The sequence below is a fragment of the Athene cunicularia genome (assembly GCF_003259725.1).
Source record: "Athene cunicularia isolate RWA chromosome 1 unlocalized genomic scaffold, athCun1 chr1_part1, whole genome shotgun sequence".
Taxonomy (NCBI): Eukaryota; Metazoa; Chordata; class Aves; order Strigiformes; family Strigidae; genus Athene; species Athene cunicularia.
Window position 1 is genome coordinate 113,995,646 of NW_020799091.1, and position 20,872 is coordinate 114,016,517.

A 20,872-nucleotide genomic window follows, 5' to 3' on the forward strand; every position below is an offset into this window, starting at 1 on the left:
CCCCCCCCGCTATAAACTAACTATGTTATTAGCCAATTTATGATGCAGTGAAAGGATACAGTGAAACAAGGTTTCACACTTTCATTGACCAATTAATAAAGCAATGTGGGTTTCTTATTTACCGTACTTTCCACCTGAGGTATTATCAAGAAAGGTAAGATTTCTATTTTAACTCAGTGTTATATAAAAGGCTGTGGAAATATTAATGCATTCTCAGGCACAAAGAGCTGACATTTGGTTTAGTGTAATGTTCTCTCACAATCCATGGTGATGAAGAATACAGTCTTTGTTGAGGCATGTTAATTACAGAAGGTGAGTTTCCTTATACCCATTAATGAATAACAGCTTCCTGGAGTTTATGCAGCCTCAGTAGTGAAGCATTTAAATCTTGGCTGCCTTGGACTAAAATATATTGTGTGATTTGCATCTCAACTGAAATGACCTGATTTTTAGCTGTTAGAACTGGAGTTAGGCAAAAGCATCCAAAGATGAGTCCTGAATAACTCTTAGTTTATTTAGCATAGAGCTTCACAGTAATATAGACCGTTATTACAGACCTTTGCAAACTCTGGACAAACACCTTCTCTGTAGTCTTGACTCAGGTTAAAGAAGGAAAATCTGTGCATTTCTTCTGCCAGGGGCCTCATACTCACACCTAATGAGGGACATAGATAGCACGTAGGCAGAAGGGGAGAAGGCTTGGCTGGGTTGCATCAGAACTCCCCAAGCCCTGGGATGTTTGCAGAGTGCCTGCACACTGCTCTGTCACGCTGTGTCTGTGGAGGGTCCCAGGGCACGAAGTGTGTGCTCTGTGTGACATTTCCACAGCCTGCAGAGCGCTGGAGTGAGATCACGTGTGGCACACAGGCCATCTGCATATTCAGGGGGGACTGACTGGAGTTTTGTGAATGGGATGAAAAGGAGGAAGTGTCCCTTCTCCCTCTTGTGCATCATTGTGCTGCAGTTTTGACCCTTAGTGTTGCTCCTATGTGCTATTATCGCAGAGCCACTTTAGCAATAAGATATAATTCCGAATGGCGGCTCAATTGCAGTCACAAACTGATTAAGGACTCATGACACCGTGTAACACATTTACTGCAGAAACCATTACCTGCTTATCCAGATGACTCCACTGAAGGGATTCAGACAGGAGGAATTACTCAGTTTTAGTCTCTGGATGGCTCTTTGTCCAGCAATAACTGCAAATTTAATGCCTTTAGGAAAGCTGGATTTCAATCTTTTCTGAAAGAAAACTTCCTTAACCATGCTGTGTCTTATAACATCCTGCTTATCATGTGGGTGATCTTCATGGGGGAAGCAATATCACTTAGTAATCACCAATGCCAGTTTCTAGTGCCCTGGAGGATTTTTGCTGTTTTCAGTGCAATAACTATGGAAAATAACCAAACCAAAACAAAACCTGTGGTACTCAAGTAATACTTTCTGGTTCTTAGAGATCAGACTCTTGTACCAAGTGCTCTACCATTGCATGCAGAGGTGATCTAGCAGGAGAGTGTTTTATACAGAAAGAATGATCAGAATGTTGGAAGCAAAGCAAAGAGACCAGCACTGAGAAGACCTTTCCAAGAGCACATAGCACCTAACATTGGAACTTAAGAGAAAGCATATCACCCAAATCTCACCCTGCCCACTGAGTATATAATTACTTACATTATTGAGTCTGTATTACCTATCACAAGCAGCCATTACTTGGCCAGTTACTATGTTCTTTTATTTAGCACTAAAGATTTTGCAATATCCAAATTTTCTGTAAAATATTAATCTGCATGTATTTTAGCTGTTATTATGAGAATTATTGAAGGTGTATCTACTATGCTGCAGTCTGAAATTACCAATATACCAGGCAAAATTAGCATTATACACATGCAGAAAAAATCAAGGGAAAGAAAGAGAAAAAGAGCACGCATATGCACACACATATATATGTCACGGTTTTTTCTTTTGTAAGAACTGCCTTCTGAATAATCACTTTTTGTAACCACAAGATTGCAACAATATGAAATAAACCTGATTTTCTCTCATTTTTTTAATAGCCCTTATGAATTCTATTATAAAAATGATGGAAGGACAAAGATTAAGATCTATATTAAAAAGTGAGATGTCACCATTTAATGCTCTCTTCCAAGGTGTAACTTTCACCTCATTCCTTGGCCTAGAGTCTGCTTTTAATGATGAAAATGAGGAACATCACACATGTCAGTGAAATTCTGTCAGGGTAATGGCAAGGCAAGCCCTCAGCTCCCTAGTGAAGAGTTACCAGTCCCTATCTTACATTTTATAATTTGAGGATTAAATAGAACACGCTTGTGTTTAAAATCAGTATGGAGAATGCTGTGGATATGTCTATTAATTATTTACTACTTCTCTAAACGTACATAGCTAAAACTAATTTTAATGAGTTAGAGCTTAGTTAGCTTAGACCTCAAGAGCCTAAATTTTATCTGCAATGTTCCCTTGGTGTTCTCAGATTTATGTCTGTATTTATATTCACTCTAACTAAATCCAAATTGGGCAAGAGGCTGAATGATATGAACACATTCATTTGAAATATAATTATCAGAAAGGACAAAGCTTCAAGCCTCTAGGAAATATCTTTGATACAGTCTATATATTTTAATGGCAGTTAGGACATCTATCCTAAGAGCAGCTGGAGCATGGGAAGGAGAGGTACTTTAAATACAAGTAGAGGTCTGCATATGAAGAGAAGACCACTGTACTTTCCTCCTGGGATAAGAGGAGACCAAAGGTAAGCTCTTAGTCCAGATTTTAAATACAGATTGTCTAACACAGTTGATCTTGACCCATGACTAGTTGCAATATAAATAAGTACTGAAAAGAATCTTATGAAGTGGGGAAACTGGAGTCTTGTCTATCCACTTACTGGGGCTTTTACATTTATTATTTCTGACAATAATAAAATGGTATTAATTTTTCAATTAGTATTAGCATGAATATTGACTTACACTATTATGTATATCAAGACACAAAGAAGAAAAGCTTTCCTGCTGCTTTACATAATTAAATAATGCTGCTTTAACATTTGCAGAACCTTTAGGGAAGTATAATGAATTCTGCAAACACTCAAATTTACATACTAGAAACAGAAACCACTGAGAAGTTTTAAAATGAGTCTGTCATATTTCATGCAAAGTAATGCTGCTTTTCTAAAAAAAAAAAAAAATAAATCCTAAAAAACTGTAAAGTAATCTTTGCCACAAAGCTGACAATGTCATGCCTACATCTGAGCATTAAGAAAGTTTGAGATTTATACTCAGACTGAAAGTCTGTCATTTCAGAGTCTGACAAAATATGCAATCAGCGCAAAGAACAACTTTGGGAGCACCCAGGAATGGCTTAACAAAGAAGAAATCATTGACAAACAGAAGACACAAAAAAACTCCAGGGCGTTGAAAACAAGTGAAAACTAGGATAAATAACTTTAGTTCGAGTCACTACATGGTTGTGGTCTAAACAAAGCCTAATTTCACTGACTGGCCAGTCATAGCTGGGCCTTTGCTGCAAAAGGGAGCAGTGCTGCCCCAGCCTCCAAGTGTCAAGGGTGGAGTGTCCAGCACCCAGTGTCACACCACAAGTACCCTCCCTGAACAGAATCCAAATCTGCATTCCTTTTCATAAGAAAAATAGAGAAGTTGAGATTATCTTGTGCCTAGACTATTTTACAAACCACTACTTTTCTTTGAAAGCTGTAACTCTTGTTTTCTAGCTGTGAGTTTTTGTTGTAGGCAAAAATAATAATTAAGGTCTACCAATATTCAGGCGACACTGGGCAAAATGAACTGTAGCAATGTCTACTCACTGTAGTACATCTAGAACTGCATGTATAAACGCAGGTTAACATATTTTTTTTCTACTGCCAGCTGCTGATGTCAGTATGTTGGCTTGATTCATAAACAGAGCTATGAAGACATAGTCTGAGATAAAGATGCAACTGCTGTTTCATTTTAGAATTGAAAAGTTAATACAGTTTTTTAAATCGAGCTTTTGATGCCTCTGCTTGCCCTTGCCTCAATACTTGCAGTCAGTTGGGAATGGGTAGCTGCAAATAATTTTACGTTAGTGGAAATAATTCTTATTTTTATTGGAATGAAGATAACTATAATTCAAAGAATTTCACAGAGATATGGCTGGTGCTACATTGCTCCATTTACTAATTGTTTGGTTTTCTGAAATACAGCACCTCATCAATGATATTCTCACCATTACTTTCTTAAATCCCCTTTCACAAATTCAAATAGTCAAGATCATCTCAGGGATGGATTTGCTCTTTCTCCCTGCTCAGGCTCAGACAAATTTCTGCTGCCAGATTCTATTCAAAGCTGCCACCACTGATCTTGTCCTTCAGTGTCTGCTTTTGTGGATAATTTGGCATCTCTGAGCAAAACCGGACCCCTGCAAGGAGCCCATCAGATGATCTACTTATTGGCTTTGATTTCCCTACCTAAGAGTTTGCTCCGGGCAACCACTTTCTGTAGGCTATGTCTTCCTCAATCATTTCCCCCTTCTGCACTTTCACAAGATTCACACAATGCTCCTAGGCTCAGAACACAGACTCTTATACAGCAAAATGCTGAGTGAAAAAATGTACTGGTGCTGAATAATAATTTATGTAAATGAAGCCTTCCCACACTATGTTTTCCTTCTCCTAGAGGGGGAGCACAGGGCTTTTCTTCTTAAGCCTTCTGGCTTATTGCATTAATAATTCATAACCAGTGTGCTTTATATAGGCCATGGCTCACTCAAAGCAAACTCACCGAAAACCATTTTTCCACCAGTGTTCATCCGAGTGGATTTTCTTCAGAGCATACAGATTTCCAAACCACGAATTCTTCATTTCTGTGGTAAAAAACTTGTAGTTCCATGAACTGTTTTAAACTGATTATTGACATGTTCCTTTTCTACAGAGTTGAAGATGCACACAAGGCAAGGAAGGAGTGTTTTGTTGCAACAGATTCTGCAGAGTTAATAAAGGTAACAGATCTTCATCAAGTAAGAACCCACAGCGCTGTGAGACAGGGCTTGATTAAACATTTCACTACAATTTTATTGTAAGGAGTTAGCAATCCACCTTTAGTATATTACTAATACTAATGAATTGCTTTTGAAGACTGGGACCAATTAAACAAGTAATTCAGTTGTTTTAAGTCTATAACAAAAAAAGCGTAACTTTTTACATCTTCAAATAGTAAAAAGTTAACAAACTCTTTAGTTCCCATTACTAAATAATAGCTTTCTAATAATAAATTACTATGAGATGTTGAAAAAAACAGATGGATCCTCTGAAAGTAAATTTTAAATTAATATTTTCAAGGCAACCTCGTGAAGTGTGTCAAGTAAATAAATGATCTGATATAAACATATGAAGCACAACAATGCTGAATAATAAATTTATAAGGTACGAAGTAACATGAACAAGTATTTCAGAAACTGGAAATGCTTGGTAAAAAAAGGTGATTTAGCCTCATTGGATAATTTCATAAAGAGATGTTTCCAAAATAAACTGTAAATAAATGTTGTGAAAACTAGACAGAATCCAGCAAGAGAAAGCAGGTTTTCCTAGTTTAAGACAGTAGTCATGGTAAATAAATAATCTAGCTTATAGAGTTAGCTGTGCTTAAAATTTTGTTCATTTATGCATTACATTATTGATGTTAAGGAAAACCTTCGGATGCATCTTTAAGGACCAAACTGTATAATAGAGGTGAGAGAGAAGGCGAGAATGTCTTCTGTCTAGATTCCAGTTGGCTTTGTTGCAGAATGGCAAAATCACAGAAGAGAGTATCTGAACCTTCACTCGATGATATCCTGCACAGAGACCCAGCGATGGACAGCTTACAGATGTGAGCCCAGGTCAAAGAAGTGTTGAAGCAAACAAGCAGCCTCCAAAGACCAGGAACAGCTAAAAATGAGGGGGAGAGGAGAAGAGGGAAAAAAAAATAAAAATTTTTGAGCTTTTGACAGAATATAACTCTTTTGTCAAATTAATATATGTATCAGGTAGACTCAATACTCAGAGACCTACTCCTCAAGATGTCCTCAAGAAACTGAAAACTCAATTATCTGGACAATTTATTTTGTAATAGGAGCCATGAAGTAGCTAGTGTCTGTTTACTAATAAAAACATAGTCCTACTTTTAGCTGAAAAACAGAAATTAACCAATTAATTTACTTAGCTATTTTAGCCATACTTTTCAAAACCTAGCCATCACAGTGTTCTCAACTCTGAAAGCAAAGTAATCAGTACAGCGAAAGCACTGATACTAATGGTCTCACAAGCACTTAAAACAGTTATAATATGACTCCTGTTTAAGCTCCGCATCCCCTGGGTTCTGTCTGTTGTCGGAAAGTGATGAGGCAGCAGAGGCTGTCTCTTATCCACTTATAGAAGGAGTGTTTTTCTTGTTTGGCAGTACAAAACTAAACAGCAAACTACATCAGGTTTGTTTCAGAATGTTTTCTTTCAGTTATATCTTTCCTAGAGAAGATTTATAATGCTTTGGCATTACTCATATCCCAATTGAAAGCTGTAATAAAAGGGAAAAAAAAATGTTAAAACGATAATAAAAGAGTTAAATTTTAAATCCCAGTCAACTCTGTCGTGCTGCTGGAGAGAAGATACATTAGAAAATAATTTTCCAGGATATTCTGTCAGCAAGAAATTGTTTTTCACAAAAATTAAGATACTGTATCTTCTAATAAAGTTACAGGAGATTATCTGCAATCAGTAGTAAAATAAATACTGAGGATTGTTCCTGGATGTAAATGTTATATTACATTGAAGTGAGCAAGTGAAATAGTGAGAAGTAATTCACACCCACATGAAATATGTCAAGAACAAAGACAGTTACTTATTGGGTCAGGATCAGAAGCAATTTATTTTACAATGCTGTACAGTTTGTAATTCTTGTAATTACAGGTAAATGTCGAGATTTTAGGTGTGTAATAATGATTTAGGGGTTAGGGGGAGAAATCACATTTTATTAATTTAGTTATATAAAATAGTATTATTTAAAATGTAAAATTAAGCCTGAATGTTTTATGCAGAAGTATATGAGAAATATTAAGAAAGGAAACTAACACTATTGGAAGGTTTATCTAAAGCTTTTTTGATAATCCAGTTCTTTACATTCCTTATAGTTTTTCAGGCTGAAAACATGGAGGTTGCACAAAGTGACAGTGGAGTGACACTCTAATGCAGGGCTGGACAGAGAGAGAAAATGGAGACCTACTCTATTTTACAAAGAACTATTGAAGACATGAAGAAATGTGGACCTCTGGCTCTATGGAAATGGGATAGAGATACATTATCACTATATCCTCTGCCACCTTTGCAGTAATACAGGTAGCTGCAAAATCAGACCAGAATATGAGGTGTTACATAAAACTGTTCCCTCCAAAAAATTCAGTCTCCCAGAAGGAACAATGAGGATGGAATGGATGGAAGTGCTCAGGCAGCCTGTTATCTCTCCCCATCTCCATTTATATGCCTAGTTAGGTACTGTAACTAAGAACAGAACAAGTGTAAGTTTTCATCTTGCCTAGTTAAAGCTCTTTCCTGCCTCTTTTCCCTGCTCTCTTGCTTGCAGCAAGGAATAATTTGGCAAGCTGTCCTGATCTGTAACTATAGCAAGAGGAAACATCTCCTCAAGGATTTTATTGTATGGGATGAAAGAAAGGGTGGCCACAGGTGCTACCACAGCTGTGCATCTTCCTGCATATAGCAGCGTGGGTTGCAGTGGGTGTAACAGGGTGGTAGAATGACAACAAGGACTTGCTTGTCTTTGTTAAGAAATCCTACTTCGATGATGGTCAATACTATCAGATAGTAATAAGTATTGATCAATAAATCAGTAGACAGCCGACTATTATTTTCTATTATTTCATTTACAGCTGTGAGCACAGCTACTTTGAAGTAGTGACAGGAAGGTGGAAATATATAGATATACAAAATGTATACATTATGATCACTGAACAAGAAAACTCAAAACAGATACATGAATAAAAACTTAGTAGAGGTGGTTGTCTTAAACTTAATGTTTTAGGGCTGAAGAGGTTCTTGTTATCAAATACTCATCCCTTCTAATTGCAGAGATTAAAGATGAATTAACAACTGAAAATAATCAATAGTCTTTTATTTGAAAATGTATGATTAATATTATAGCTGCTGGATTTTTTTGATAAAACTGAATTTAAAAAAAGGCTGGGTTCTTTTAATATTGAGAACATTGATGTGCATAGACAATCTCTTAAAGGCTGGTCTAGCTGCTTGCTGTTCTTTAGTTTATACTGTTTCCTCTAAAGTTCATAAAATCATTGGATGAATGTGTGTTTTAAACAAATACTGATAAGGAAACATAGTAGCATAATAACAGAGATTTGTTTTAGAAGTTGATCACGACTTTCAGAAATGCTTTAACAAAAAAATAACAGTTGTCTGAAACTTGTCTGGTTTTCTATTATTAGGAGGAAGTACTGTTCTTACTGGCACAAATTACAAAACCCCATTTGTTTTCATCTTAGCCCTGGGGGAGTTAGCAACATTACCATCCTATATATATTGCATTAAACACTTCAAGTCACTTTAGTAATGCTTGAATATTTGAAATGAGATTCAAGACTGGAATGATTTAAAGGTCTTTAAACTGAATGAACCATGAGATTATTTTAATTGTTTTAAGTATAATCTATATTTAAAAATATTATTACTAAAACATTCAATTTTGGCATCCAAAAAGAGATTAATTTGGCAGGGTCTTTTTATACTAGGCTTAATGAAATCACTTAAATTCAGGTATTCAAAATGACCAATGATTTTTAGTCACCTAATTTGATACATATTGGAATTCCATTATCATAAATCTTTCTAAATATCAAGTATCATATCATTTGAGCTCTACAAAATTGTTGGTTTCCTAAGATACAGTACCATAGTTGTGATGTAAATCAGTTTTTAAATTACTTGGAAAAATGTTATGAAAGTTGATCATTTAACACTTACCTAACTTTTGTAAAGCCTTTTGAGGACTTTAATGAAGCACTTAGGCAACAACTGTCATGGACTTCAAGTCTATTAGATGACCAGCCTGTAAAGCTCAATTAGCATAATGCTATGATATGTAGGAAGCTCTACTGCCACTAATCCAAGCCTCTTTGTTGAGAACAGAGAACATTATCTGTTAAAAAGTCAGGTTTAAAGTATTCCAACTCCTGAAGTAAAACCCCAAAAGTTTTGAAATAGTGGATTGAGACGGAAGGAAATGAGAGCAATTGCCTACATATATGTCAGCAGCTGCTTTAGATTGCTCAAGTAAAGCCTTTTAGCATAACAATTTGAATGCTAACTGTGGATTTCTTACTCTGGTAGGGAGTGTGGAAAGAAGGAAAAAAGCCAACTCCTTTCCTAAAAATTTAGCCTTAAATTTGGCTTCTGTTCTGCACTGAGGGATGGGGGATGAGAGGTAGAGAGATGGTGCAGAGTTCACATCTCAGTAAGAAAGCCCTGACAACAAATGGCATAATAAAAAAATATAGATAGTGGCTAAATCCCTTCATATGCTGGGAACGGCATATTCATGCAGTGACAGATCCCACTAAATACAGTGGCAAAACCCACAGAATTAGCAAAAGGATCCTCATGACATTGTAGTGATGGCACAGGGGTATCGAAAGGACCATTACATCTCTGTTTGTGCATGTGCATTAGTGGGCATATGGTCAAAAGCAAGTGTGCTGTGCACCTGAAATGAACTACAAGGGGGCATAGAGGAAAGTTCTGACATGGCCTATACATTTCAGTCCTCATATTTCCCCCGGACATCACCCAAGCCATGACAAATTACATGTCAACAAATTGCAGAACTCAAAGATGTATAGTTGAAACAAGTCACAGTCTCTTAAATATAAACAGATCTCATTAAGGCTGTCTGTAAATTTTATGTCCGGCCAAAATTGAGTAAGTATTGTGTAGCCTCAAGATAAACGACAATATCAAGAAATAGAACACTAGGTAGTTTTAGAGCAGAAAAATTTAGTGCTGGAAAGTCCTTTTGAAATAGGCAGTGGAGCTTCCACACCACAGTTCCACAAGACCAAAGGAGATCTATATTACTTTTTTTTTTTTTTTTAATCAGGAAAAAAAACCCAAAACAAATCAACCCAAAATGCAGAAAACCCTGTCAGATTAATCTGTGTTTTCCCCAGCCTAAACCAAACTCTGCAATGAAAACTATAGTCATTCCTACATAGATTTCTATCAGTTGACTTTCATAATGATGCTAGTAGCAAATTTTGCAGTATTTTTGAAGAAAACAAAGTCTAGCCCATGCTTCAATAAGATTCATACAACTACCAAAAAAAAAAAAAAAATCCAAGTATTTCTCTTTCTAAACCGCAATTCGATGGTTCCAGTATTTTAGAGTATTCACAAAAGTATTTAAAATATAGAATTTTCAAATATAACAGATTTTTCATATAGTATGTTTAAGTAATATTTAACTCAATCCTTTCAAAAGTGGTGAATTGGGAGGAAATTTCTTAAGAGCTTATTGGTTAACCATGAGTTTTTGCAAATTAATAAGAAGTGAATATGTCTTCAAGGCAGTGAGGCATCAGATGAGAGGAGGTATATGCTGTGACTTGCAAAAAAAGACTCAGAGCCAATGCATCTTGTTTTCTGTACAGAGGTTGTTTGTTTCTGGGGCCATCTGATTTAATGCACAAGTCAGATTTACTGTACTGAATTATTAACTGGACCATTGAATGCACAGGCATAACAGGTTAAGAATCTGAAGTTTCTTCTTACTTTTTGTGCTATTTGAAACTAATGGCAACTGTGGATTCAGTGGAAGATGTGCCATTGGGCAAATACTACCATTGCTTGGAAAGCAACAGTTCTTGTACAGTGCTTGATTTTTATTTTTTTTTCTATACAAGTACATAGTCTATCTGTTGTTTTTCTACACAAAATTAATTGCCCACTTTGACTTCCCACTTTTTTAGCTGATAACTGATCATCTTTAAGTCAGTGGGGATAACTTAGAGGCATAATTCTATTTCAAAAAATACAATATAGGAAGAGCCATGTAAAAATGAAACAAAAGCCATGTAACAATGAAACAAATACATACAAATCCTTGAAGGCAAGAAAGTGTTATAGGAAGAGATTAACAATTTCATCTGTTGAAAAGTGAATGCATTCCTTTTCAAAAATGAGTAATTTTCAGATCTTTGTCACACTAAGGTTTGGTTTTTTGTTGTGTTTTTTTTTAAAAAAAAGATGATTTTTGGTCAAAAGAGCCACACTGGGAAACTTGGTTAACTTTTCCTTTAAAAATATCTGTAGAAACTCATTTGAGGTCAAGCATCTGTGATTTTTAGTGGCATTATAATGTACAAAGATGACATTTCTCTGTTATGCACTCATACCTACTCAGCATAAATGAGAAATAAAACAGAAAGCACAGCTGTGGGAAGCAGTTTCCAATGTGGCAGATATCATGATAGGACATTGAATGACTCGAGCGTGTCCAGAGAAGGGCAACGGAGCTGGTGAAGGGTCTGGAGCACAGGTCGTAGGGGAGCGGCTGAGGGAACTGGGGGTGTTTAGTCTGGAGAAGAGGAGGCTGAGGGGAGACCTCATCGCCCTCTACAGCTCCCTGAAAGGAGGGTGCAGAGAGCTGGGGATGAGTCTCTTTAACCAACTAATAAACATTAGGACAAGAGGTGATGGCCTCAAGATGTGCCAGAGAAGGTTTAGACCAGTGGATATTAGGAAGCATTTCTTTCCAGAAGGGGTTGTTGGGCGTTGGAACGGGCTGCCCAGGGAGGTGGTGGAGTCCCCATCCCTGGAGGGGTTTAAGAATCGGGTCGACATTGTGCTTAGGGATACGGTGTAGGTGGGAACTGTCAGTGTTAGGTTAATGGTTGGACTGGATGATCTTCAAGGTCTTTTCCATCCTAGATAATTCTGTGATTCTTTGAGAAGAATATGATAATAACAACAAATTTTATTTATTGTCATCATGAGAGATTAACAACGTGTGAATAGTGTCACATAGATATGCACACACACATTAGTATATCTCATGCAAAGAGCCATCTCTGGAAAACATATAGCCAGAATGCTTGTAATAAAGATCCCTTGTACTGTGAGTACAAAAAGCTTTGAATTGTCCCGTGTCTGAATTGTCATCAGATTTCACAAAGAAGACCTAACATCTGAAAATTCACACAGAGCAAGGGATGAAATGTACCACAGAAGAGTAAAAAGCTATCTATTCGTGTTATATATTTGAGAAAGAAAAGCTCTAACTGATTAAATCTCACAGCAAAGAACATTTTCATTACCCAGTTGTTAGTTGAAGGATACCTAGTTAAAGAGCTACAGACTTATTCCTCTAACTCAGAGGCTTTTATTCCATACATGTATGTGGTTTTATGTTAAATATTCAATTGACTTCTGAAGAGTTACCTTGAATTACACCAGTACCACTAAAATGAGATAAGCAACCTCTAAATAAACCCAACAACACCACCAGGTTAAAAAAAAAAAAAAAAAAAAAAAAAAAAAAGCTTATGACTTCAAAAAATTGGTGTTGTGTTCACAAATATATTTTAGAAAACTTGTAACAGACCTTTGTATAAAGCATAGTGTACTAGAAATCTCTCCTTGGACTTTTTCAACAAGAAAAAATCTGAACACCAAGCTCAAAAAATGTGCCACTGATTGAGGAACAGGTTCCAGTCAGGAAGCAGGGAAAAGATCTCCCACTAAATGAGGTTGGTGATAGGGAGAAGTAGGGTTGTACAGCACAAATTCATTTACTTGTCAGCAATAGCTAAAGTAACAAGACAAGAGCCACCCTTAAAAAAAAAAAAAAAAAAAAAAAAGCTGTCAAAAGCTTTCAGAGTATAAAGTCATACAAGGCAGTTGTAGATCATGTGAGCCTTTTCTGGCAGAAATCAATTTTGTAATGTTTGAAAGAACTGCCTATTTTCCTGTTATTGTCTGTTTTATAGACCAGATGCTTTTTTTGGTGGACGCTCTAGCTCAAAGAAAGAGTAAGTTGGTTTTGTGTTCTGTTGTAGCTAAGGCAGGTTGTAAAGGAGTCTCTGTTGAAACCTATTTGTGATAATAAGTAGGAATTGCACTCTAGTAGATCTTAACTTCAGTGATGCTAGGATAAAATGGGATTTCCTGGGTGATGCAATATTGACAAAAGTGTCACAAGCCAGAGGTATGCCTGTGCTTACATAGAAGTAACAGTGAGTTTTTAGTGTCTCAGAAACACAGCAGCTTACATCCCCAGGAAGCTGTCATTTGCAAACATGGTACAGCAAAAGAGCTACTACCATGAAGCCAAACAAACCTGTGGGGTAGAAACTGCTTAGGTACTAATCTTTATGGTCTATAAATAATTGTTAATTTGTTCAAAGTCATCCTTCTTCTCTACAGCCAAAATGCATATTTTTTCTATACAATTTTTACAAATAGAAAGTTGCAATCTTTCTTTTTGATGCCAATTTGTCACATCTGAGGTCCTGACTTTCATGGGTGAGATGCAGGGGTCTGTGCTGTCCTAGAGTCAATTTAATGTGTCACAAATCACTTAGTATAAGAGGTATGAACCTCATAATATATCCAGTAATGGAGATAGTGCACGTTTCTCACTGTCAGCCTCTTCTGGCTGCTTCTTCAGCATCCTTTGTTGCTCTACCTGCTCATTTGCTAGTGCATATCATAGTCTTTTGAGTCGTCAGGAGCAACGACTTAAATTGCTAAGGATGCCAGGTAGGAGAGCAGTGCCATTCAGCCAGACGAGAATGAGAGAAATAATTATGCACAGTAACAGCTTTTTACAGCCCTGTTTGCTAAGCAGGCCGGAACCCAGTCCCTCACTCCATTATCATGCAGGCTAGAGTTCACCTTGTGGGTTACTTTCTACTAGATTGGAAAGCTGTGTGGTATTTAGAAAGGAAAGTTCAAAGCAACATGAGTCAGAGCGAGTTCCTGTTTTATTCCTCCACCGTGTCAGATATCATAGATTAGCCATTTCCCTAAGCGATATTTAATGCTAATTACTTGAGGGTCGACGAACTGTAACCAAAAAACCTTTAATAAGGCTTTTCTCATGTAAGGTTTATAAAAAGTATTTCTTTAGACCTATTTCAACTCTTCATGTGTATCTGTCCATACCTAGCCCACACTAGCCTGTGCACTGATGTTCATCTTCAGATTTCCGGTTTTCCAGTTATGCTCATCAAAAATGCCTCCTACTCATGCAGAGAGGCTTCACAGGAGACATGTAAGCGGGCTCTCTTCAACAGCCTTTTCCCTGTGCAGTGTGTTCCTCTTGGTGTACTGCCTTTGTGCTCTCAGGTAAGCACACAACATCACAGACCTGCAATTTGAACTCAGCAGTCCAAATCTGTGGAAGGTGAAAACACATTTTCTAACGCACTTGCATTTCAAACTGCATGTATTGCAGATGAGTTTGTGTCACCCCCTGTCCCCCTGCATGTCTTGCTACAGGGGTGTGGGGCTTGGTTCTTTTTCTTATAAACATCCAGAAAATTGCAGGGTTTTTCTTTTTATATAGAAGACAGGAGTTACTGAGTGGAATTGTACAGCTCTTTTCTTGCAAAACTAGACCAGATATTATCTTTGTTTCTTTTGTCCTTCAAGTCATCTCAGTAGTACCAGTCTTCAAATATGAGTCAGACCCAGGGGAGAAGATAAAAGTAATAACTTTGAGTGGCTTTTTATTTATCTTTTAAGATCTTGAGGTTTAAGTTCTTAGTCCTGTGTCTGGTATCCTGAGGCTAGAAATTTACTTTTTAAAGAAAAGCTGGAATTCTGATGTAATCATATGGCAAAGGGGCTCTCTGAGTTTTGAAGAAGTTTGACCCAGTGGAAAAAAATACATCATTTTGACAACATGAGTTTGTGATGGCAGTATTTTTTAAATGCCAGGAAAGGGGAGAGTTCTTTATTTTTTCCCTAGAATATTAACAAAATTTTTTACAAGATCAAATGTTGTTATTAAATGTGATCATAAATACATTGCTAGGGGTAAAAACAGTTAGTTAAAATTTACAAAATGCTTACTCAGAAGTATTTCAATATTTATCCAGAACAGAAACAGGTTATTTCAAAAGTAATTCTTAATAGTGTATTTACTAAAATATACAGTGCTCTTTTTTTTTCCCATTTGGCCAAAAATCTACATGACAGGTCAGAAAAAGAAGAGAATTGAACTAGGCTTATAAAACTCTGCTGCTATTTTTACCTCAATCGATAGCTTTGTCAAATGTACTGCTGTAAGTTTATGGAAAACCAAACTTAAGTTCCTGCACAGCCTCTCAACTCTTTTAGGGCTGCCATTTGCTAGGGAAAACACTCTGTGTCATGCTGTTTCTCCTGGTAACATTCTCCCATTCTGAGCAGAAAGTTTTAGAGTGTCATTGAACGATAGAGACTGAAAGTGAGAATGGTTTTACAACTTAATACATAGAGCACTTCCCATCCTGATGAAACACCTGAGCTTCAGCCTCTGCTCTGGTGTATATTTAAATGTTCCGTGTAGAGTGGACAAGTACCAGTAGAAGGGATTTGGGAAGTGCCATTACAAGCAGCCCTGCTCAACACCCTGCTGCTCAGACAATTCCCAGGCGGGGTGGTAATGTGGGTACAAATCTCATAAGCAGAGAGGGAAGTTGAAGCCACCTCATTTATAGATTTTGTTTAATTCTCCCTGCTTCATTCTATTTGCTTTTTAGTTTGCTTTCACAGAACAAAAAATTATTTCATTTTTCACATTGCAAAAATAAAAAGGAAAGTAGCATTATAAAAAAAAATCAAAAAAGTCTAAAAACTCATTTAAATGTTTAAATTGATTAATTAACTACTGCAGCAAATAAAATTGCAAAGAATATTTTCATGATCTTTACAGTTTATGTCAATTTTTACTATGAATATTGAAAATTAATTTAGGCTATTCTGTTTATGAAATAAACAAGAAATGTTCCATCAAGTAAATTTTTGACAGCTAGTATGCACTATGCTTTGGTGGTCTTGAAAGAGCATAATTAAAATTTTCATTATTTTATGATAACATTTTTCTGCTCATGCATCTGAATTATGGCTATGTGAGCATTGCATTAATGCTAGAAAAATCATAACAAGCACTTGCTGTAAATGTAGATGAGAAAGAAACAAGACAGTTACAACTTTTGTTGACCTCACTTCCGTGAGTAACCTAGTTCATCAACTAATAAGTTATATTGAAAAGATTTGAAAGTTTCTGAAGGAAATCTTCATATATCTCTAAACTTTTGGAGAATCTGAACTATAAATACACTGAATCTTGAAATGCCACCACCAGAAAAAAATGTCAGAAAAACTGCTATGTGTGGTTCAATTTGGTTTAAAATCCAAACTTCATTTGTTAAATTTTTTTTAACCAACATGGGAAAATAGAAGATAAATAAACGGAAGGTTTAGTCTGAAGGAAGATCTGCTCTCTTTTGAGGAAATACAGTAGGGTGTTGGATTTCATATGCAGCTATTTTCTTCAGAGTTCTTTCTTTAAAGATAAGCAAACCTTCATTAATGGGAAGCCCAATTTGTCATGGGGCAGTGAATCCCAAAGGGAAAACTGTAGACTTGTGTAGACAGTCTTTGCTTGGACAGTGAGAAGATCAGTGTGAAAACTCATGAAAACTGCAGGGTACAATTTTGTATCTTACTTTATTAGCTGCAGAAAAGTGTCAAGGAACGAGATGAGGAAATAATCTTCAGCTAACAGCTGTTAATAATTCTGAGCTTACTCTGAAAACTTGTACAGTTCATAAAAGCATAATGAAATGAGGAAAATCTATTAACCCTAAATAACTGCATGCTTCATCAGAAATCAGGTTTCTTGAGCAAAGTTAAATGAGCCAGCTACCCTCACAACAGTTGAAAAACATGGCTTATCATTATGGTTGTGTTTTGCTAACTGTACTGACAGACTTTTATTCCTTACTTTCATAATGATTAGCCAACTGATACACAATGCATTTATTATTATCATCCTTATTGTTGTTATTACTTGTTTCCTCCACGAGTTAGTTTGATACTTACTGAGCAGATGAAAAATACCTCTGTTTTGTAACTCTCTTCTAATTTGCTGTCTTTTCTTGTTTGAGTTTGAACTATTTTCATTAAACTAATGAACACTGACATTACACATGGACTTAGCTTCCTCTTTTTATGTGAAAACAGTTAAACTTCATTTTAAAAGAGTGCACATACATCTGCTGACTCAGTTAAGCTCCTGCCAGAGTGGTAGGACTAACTGAAATAGTTATTGAACTTGTTTATATATATATATATGTCTATACTTACATATGTATGTACATATATATTTATTTATATGTGTGTGTGTATGTGTATATATATATAAATATACTCCCACATAAGTATACATAGCTCAAGTTCTTATCTTTTGAATTATTGCATCTGAAAATACTCAGATAACTTTTGCACAGTTATGAAGTTTTCAATCATTATGTGAGTCAGTTCCAGCTTTACAAGTCAGATTAATATTTGGTACAGATTCCTGTTTCTTAATGTGGTGTTTGCAAATTAACAATAGAGTACATACAGGTGAGAGGGAATTTTATTTTCTTCTTGTTGCTGTTTCTAAAAGAATCACCTAGGTATGTTGTATCCCGCTTGTTTTCCTATGAAAAGATAAAAAGATATATTTGATTCTTGCCTCTGCTTTCTTTCTTACTCTGGAAATGCCCGAATAAGCATCCAAAGTATTTTTACCTTTATATGTTTCATAATCAGCCATTATGGTTTAGGATTTATTTGGTAAAATATTTTTTTCTTTATTTTAAAGTTAAAAAGTGTCTCTGTAAATCCCTTGCTACAGGCAGGAAGCTACCTGATCGTGACTACCATAGAAAGCTGTAACCTTGCACAGGTTTTGTCCTGCCTAGTCTGAAGTTCACATGTCCTTGATAACACTGCATAACCAAATCCTCTTCTGTCTTGAGACAAGTCATATAAGGTGCTAAATAAAGATAACCTGTTATCCTCCATTGTAGAGATAGCTGCTTTCTAAATAGGAAAATACATTTGTTTGTAAGTGATCTTGCAAGTGGTGCTATGTAGGAAAGCATTCAATAAATGAAGGCGGCAGGCATGAATCAGAATAAGAAATGTCCGGTAGAATTGACTAAAAGGCAGGTGAGACAACAGCATACTGCTTTGAACGATGACGTGTCAGGATGGGGAAAGGTTACAATTTAAGTTCCTCAACACTAAACTTGAAATTAATTTTTATTTTCCTTAATATTTTCAATTAAAAATTACTGTTGGTTAAGTTCGTTGATAAAACAAAGTTCAAAGGCACTGTTAATGTGAGGAGGATTGAAGTATCACACAGAAAGAATGAGGGAAAAAATGGGTTTCAATACAATAGTACAAAGAGCAAGGCCTCACACTTACAAAATGAAAGAGTGTATCAGCGAGTCACAGGATAACAATGAGTCTGTGATGTTGAACAGTCATGGCAAAGCCAGATGCGTCCTTTGTAACAGGTGATCATTTCTAGTACATGTAAACCAATATTCGTTCTATTTGTACTATGGAAACAAAGACTGCAGCAATTTATCTGCATGCAGAATCTATGGCTAACAGTCATTTTCATTGCTCTGTTTTGGCCAAAACAGATTTGCCTATCAAATGTCTGACTAATTTTCTCTTCCACTCCTGCTTCTGACATTCGTCCCTGACCACCCAGCATCACGACTGGTGAATCTGACCCTACCGCACCAGGGACACTTGGCTGCCGGCTGCTTGGGTTTCATAGCCAAGGGTTGTTTGCTCAACATATTCTAAGTCCAGGCTAGAAAACCAGTTACTAACCAGACATGTTTTGTTTGACAGTTGTCCTGGTTCAGCTAGGAAAGGGTTAAGTTTTCCCAGCAGAGAGAGAGGGGGAAGGGATCTCCAGCTGGGTTATTCATACCATGCTGACGTCAGGTCCGGACGCAGGAGCACGGTAAATTTTTTCCTTTGTTGCTTTGGTCGCGGGAAGCACCAGGCTGTCCGTAACCATTGCGGTATTTCTCTGTATATCATTTGTCTTGTTCTCTGTTATTGCTGTTTATTGTTGTTATCATTGCTACTGTTTTGTTCAGATTGTTTATCACACTGTTGTATTAAATTTCTTCTTATTTTAACCCAGGTTTGTGCCTCACTGCCAGCCCGACCGGCTGCGGGTGGGGGAGGGGAAACAGCAACGTGCTCTCCAGTCCCGGCAGGGCTTACACCACCACAAAGTACAGTGTTTTCTATCTATAGATAGACATGGATGGTTTGGGACAATTAAGGACTGAGAGACCTTTTGCTGCTGCTAGACTTGATACAACATTACTCTCCATTTTTGGTTTCATCTTCCTGAAAGTCAAGGACCACTTTGCCAGCACAAACACAATATCCTTGAATTATTTCAGGAATTTCCCCAAAACTGTCAGGCAACAGCATGAAACAACCATAAGGGAAAACTTGTTTTTTTTCTGTGAGAGTGGTCAAAAAATGAAACAGGTTGCACAAAGAGATAGTCGTCTTTCCACTCCTGTAGATATTCAAAACCCAACCAGATGTGGCTAGAGCTACTACAGCTCTACTGCTCTAGCTGACCTTGCAGTCATTGTTTGATGAACATCTATGGAATCAGTATTTATGTAGGAGGACAAATGATCTCTGTTTTTCTGAAATCAGGACACAATTAAAATTATATACTCTGACTTCCCTTAGTCTTCTGATGGTAAAGTTGAAACAGATTCTGTATCAGTTTTAGCTTACTGTTGAGAAATTAGCCCTTCATAGAATATATTTGAATGTTAAAGACTGCTTTGTATATTCATTAAATTGAAGCTTTCACTTTAATAATTCTGTGTATCTTAAAAGATAATTTCTGTAATAGTGGAAGAATCAATTATGTAATGTAGTACAGTCTCCTTAATGACACAACACTATTGGAATTTAAGTCAATCACTATAATTGTATTTAATATTACAGCATGCTGCATTAAATTACTGTAATTTTATTAGACAATTCAGTTCATATTCCCTCTATCAGAAATGCAGATGTAGGTCATAAGGTTAAAAAGATGTTTGAAAAGCAAAGACTGATTTTGAACTATCTGTTTGTACCTTTAGAGAAAACCCCATGAATCTCTCCCTTATGCACGTAAATGAATGACTGTTACGTGTTTACACTATTTCAGAGATTTTGTTGTTAGAAAATTAGAAATTAAATCTATTCCATGTGTGATATTCATCTATTATTCATGAAAGATGACCTCCACCAAATGTACATTCACAAGGAATATATTCCCCTTTCTTCCAGGGAAAATCATAACCCAAGTACATGAAGAGTGTTTGAACAGGACTCAGCCTTTCATCTGTCTCCGTCTCTAGATGTATATTCTCTCCATGCATAGTGCTCCAGAAGATCTGCAAAAGATTTTGCATGCTACTTGTTCACAGAAAGAGCTGTAGAGAACTTGTCCTTGAAAGAATGGCATCATGAAGCTTCATCATGACTTTTACGCACTCAATATAATCCTCATCTTCTGGCTCATTCTTGGAAGGCTACCTGCATTGTCGGTGTACTTCAGTCTAATTTATTATGTAATTACATGCCTACACATAAAGTATACCTTTATTTAACAGTGAGTTATCAGTGATGCGGACTCTAGAGGGAATAACTGTAAACTCATGGAAATATTAATTTTAATTAAAAAATGCATGCAATTGTTACCTGTTGTCTATT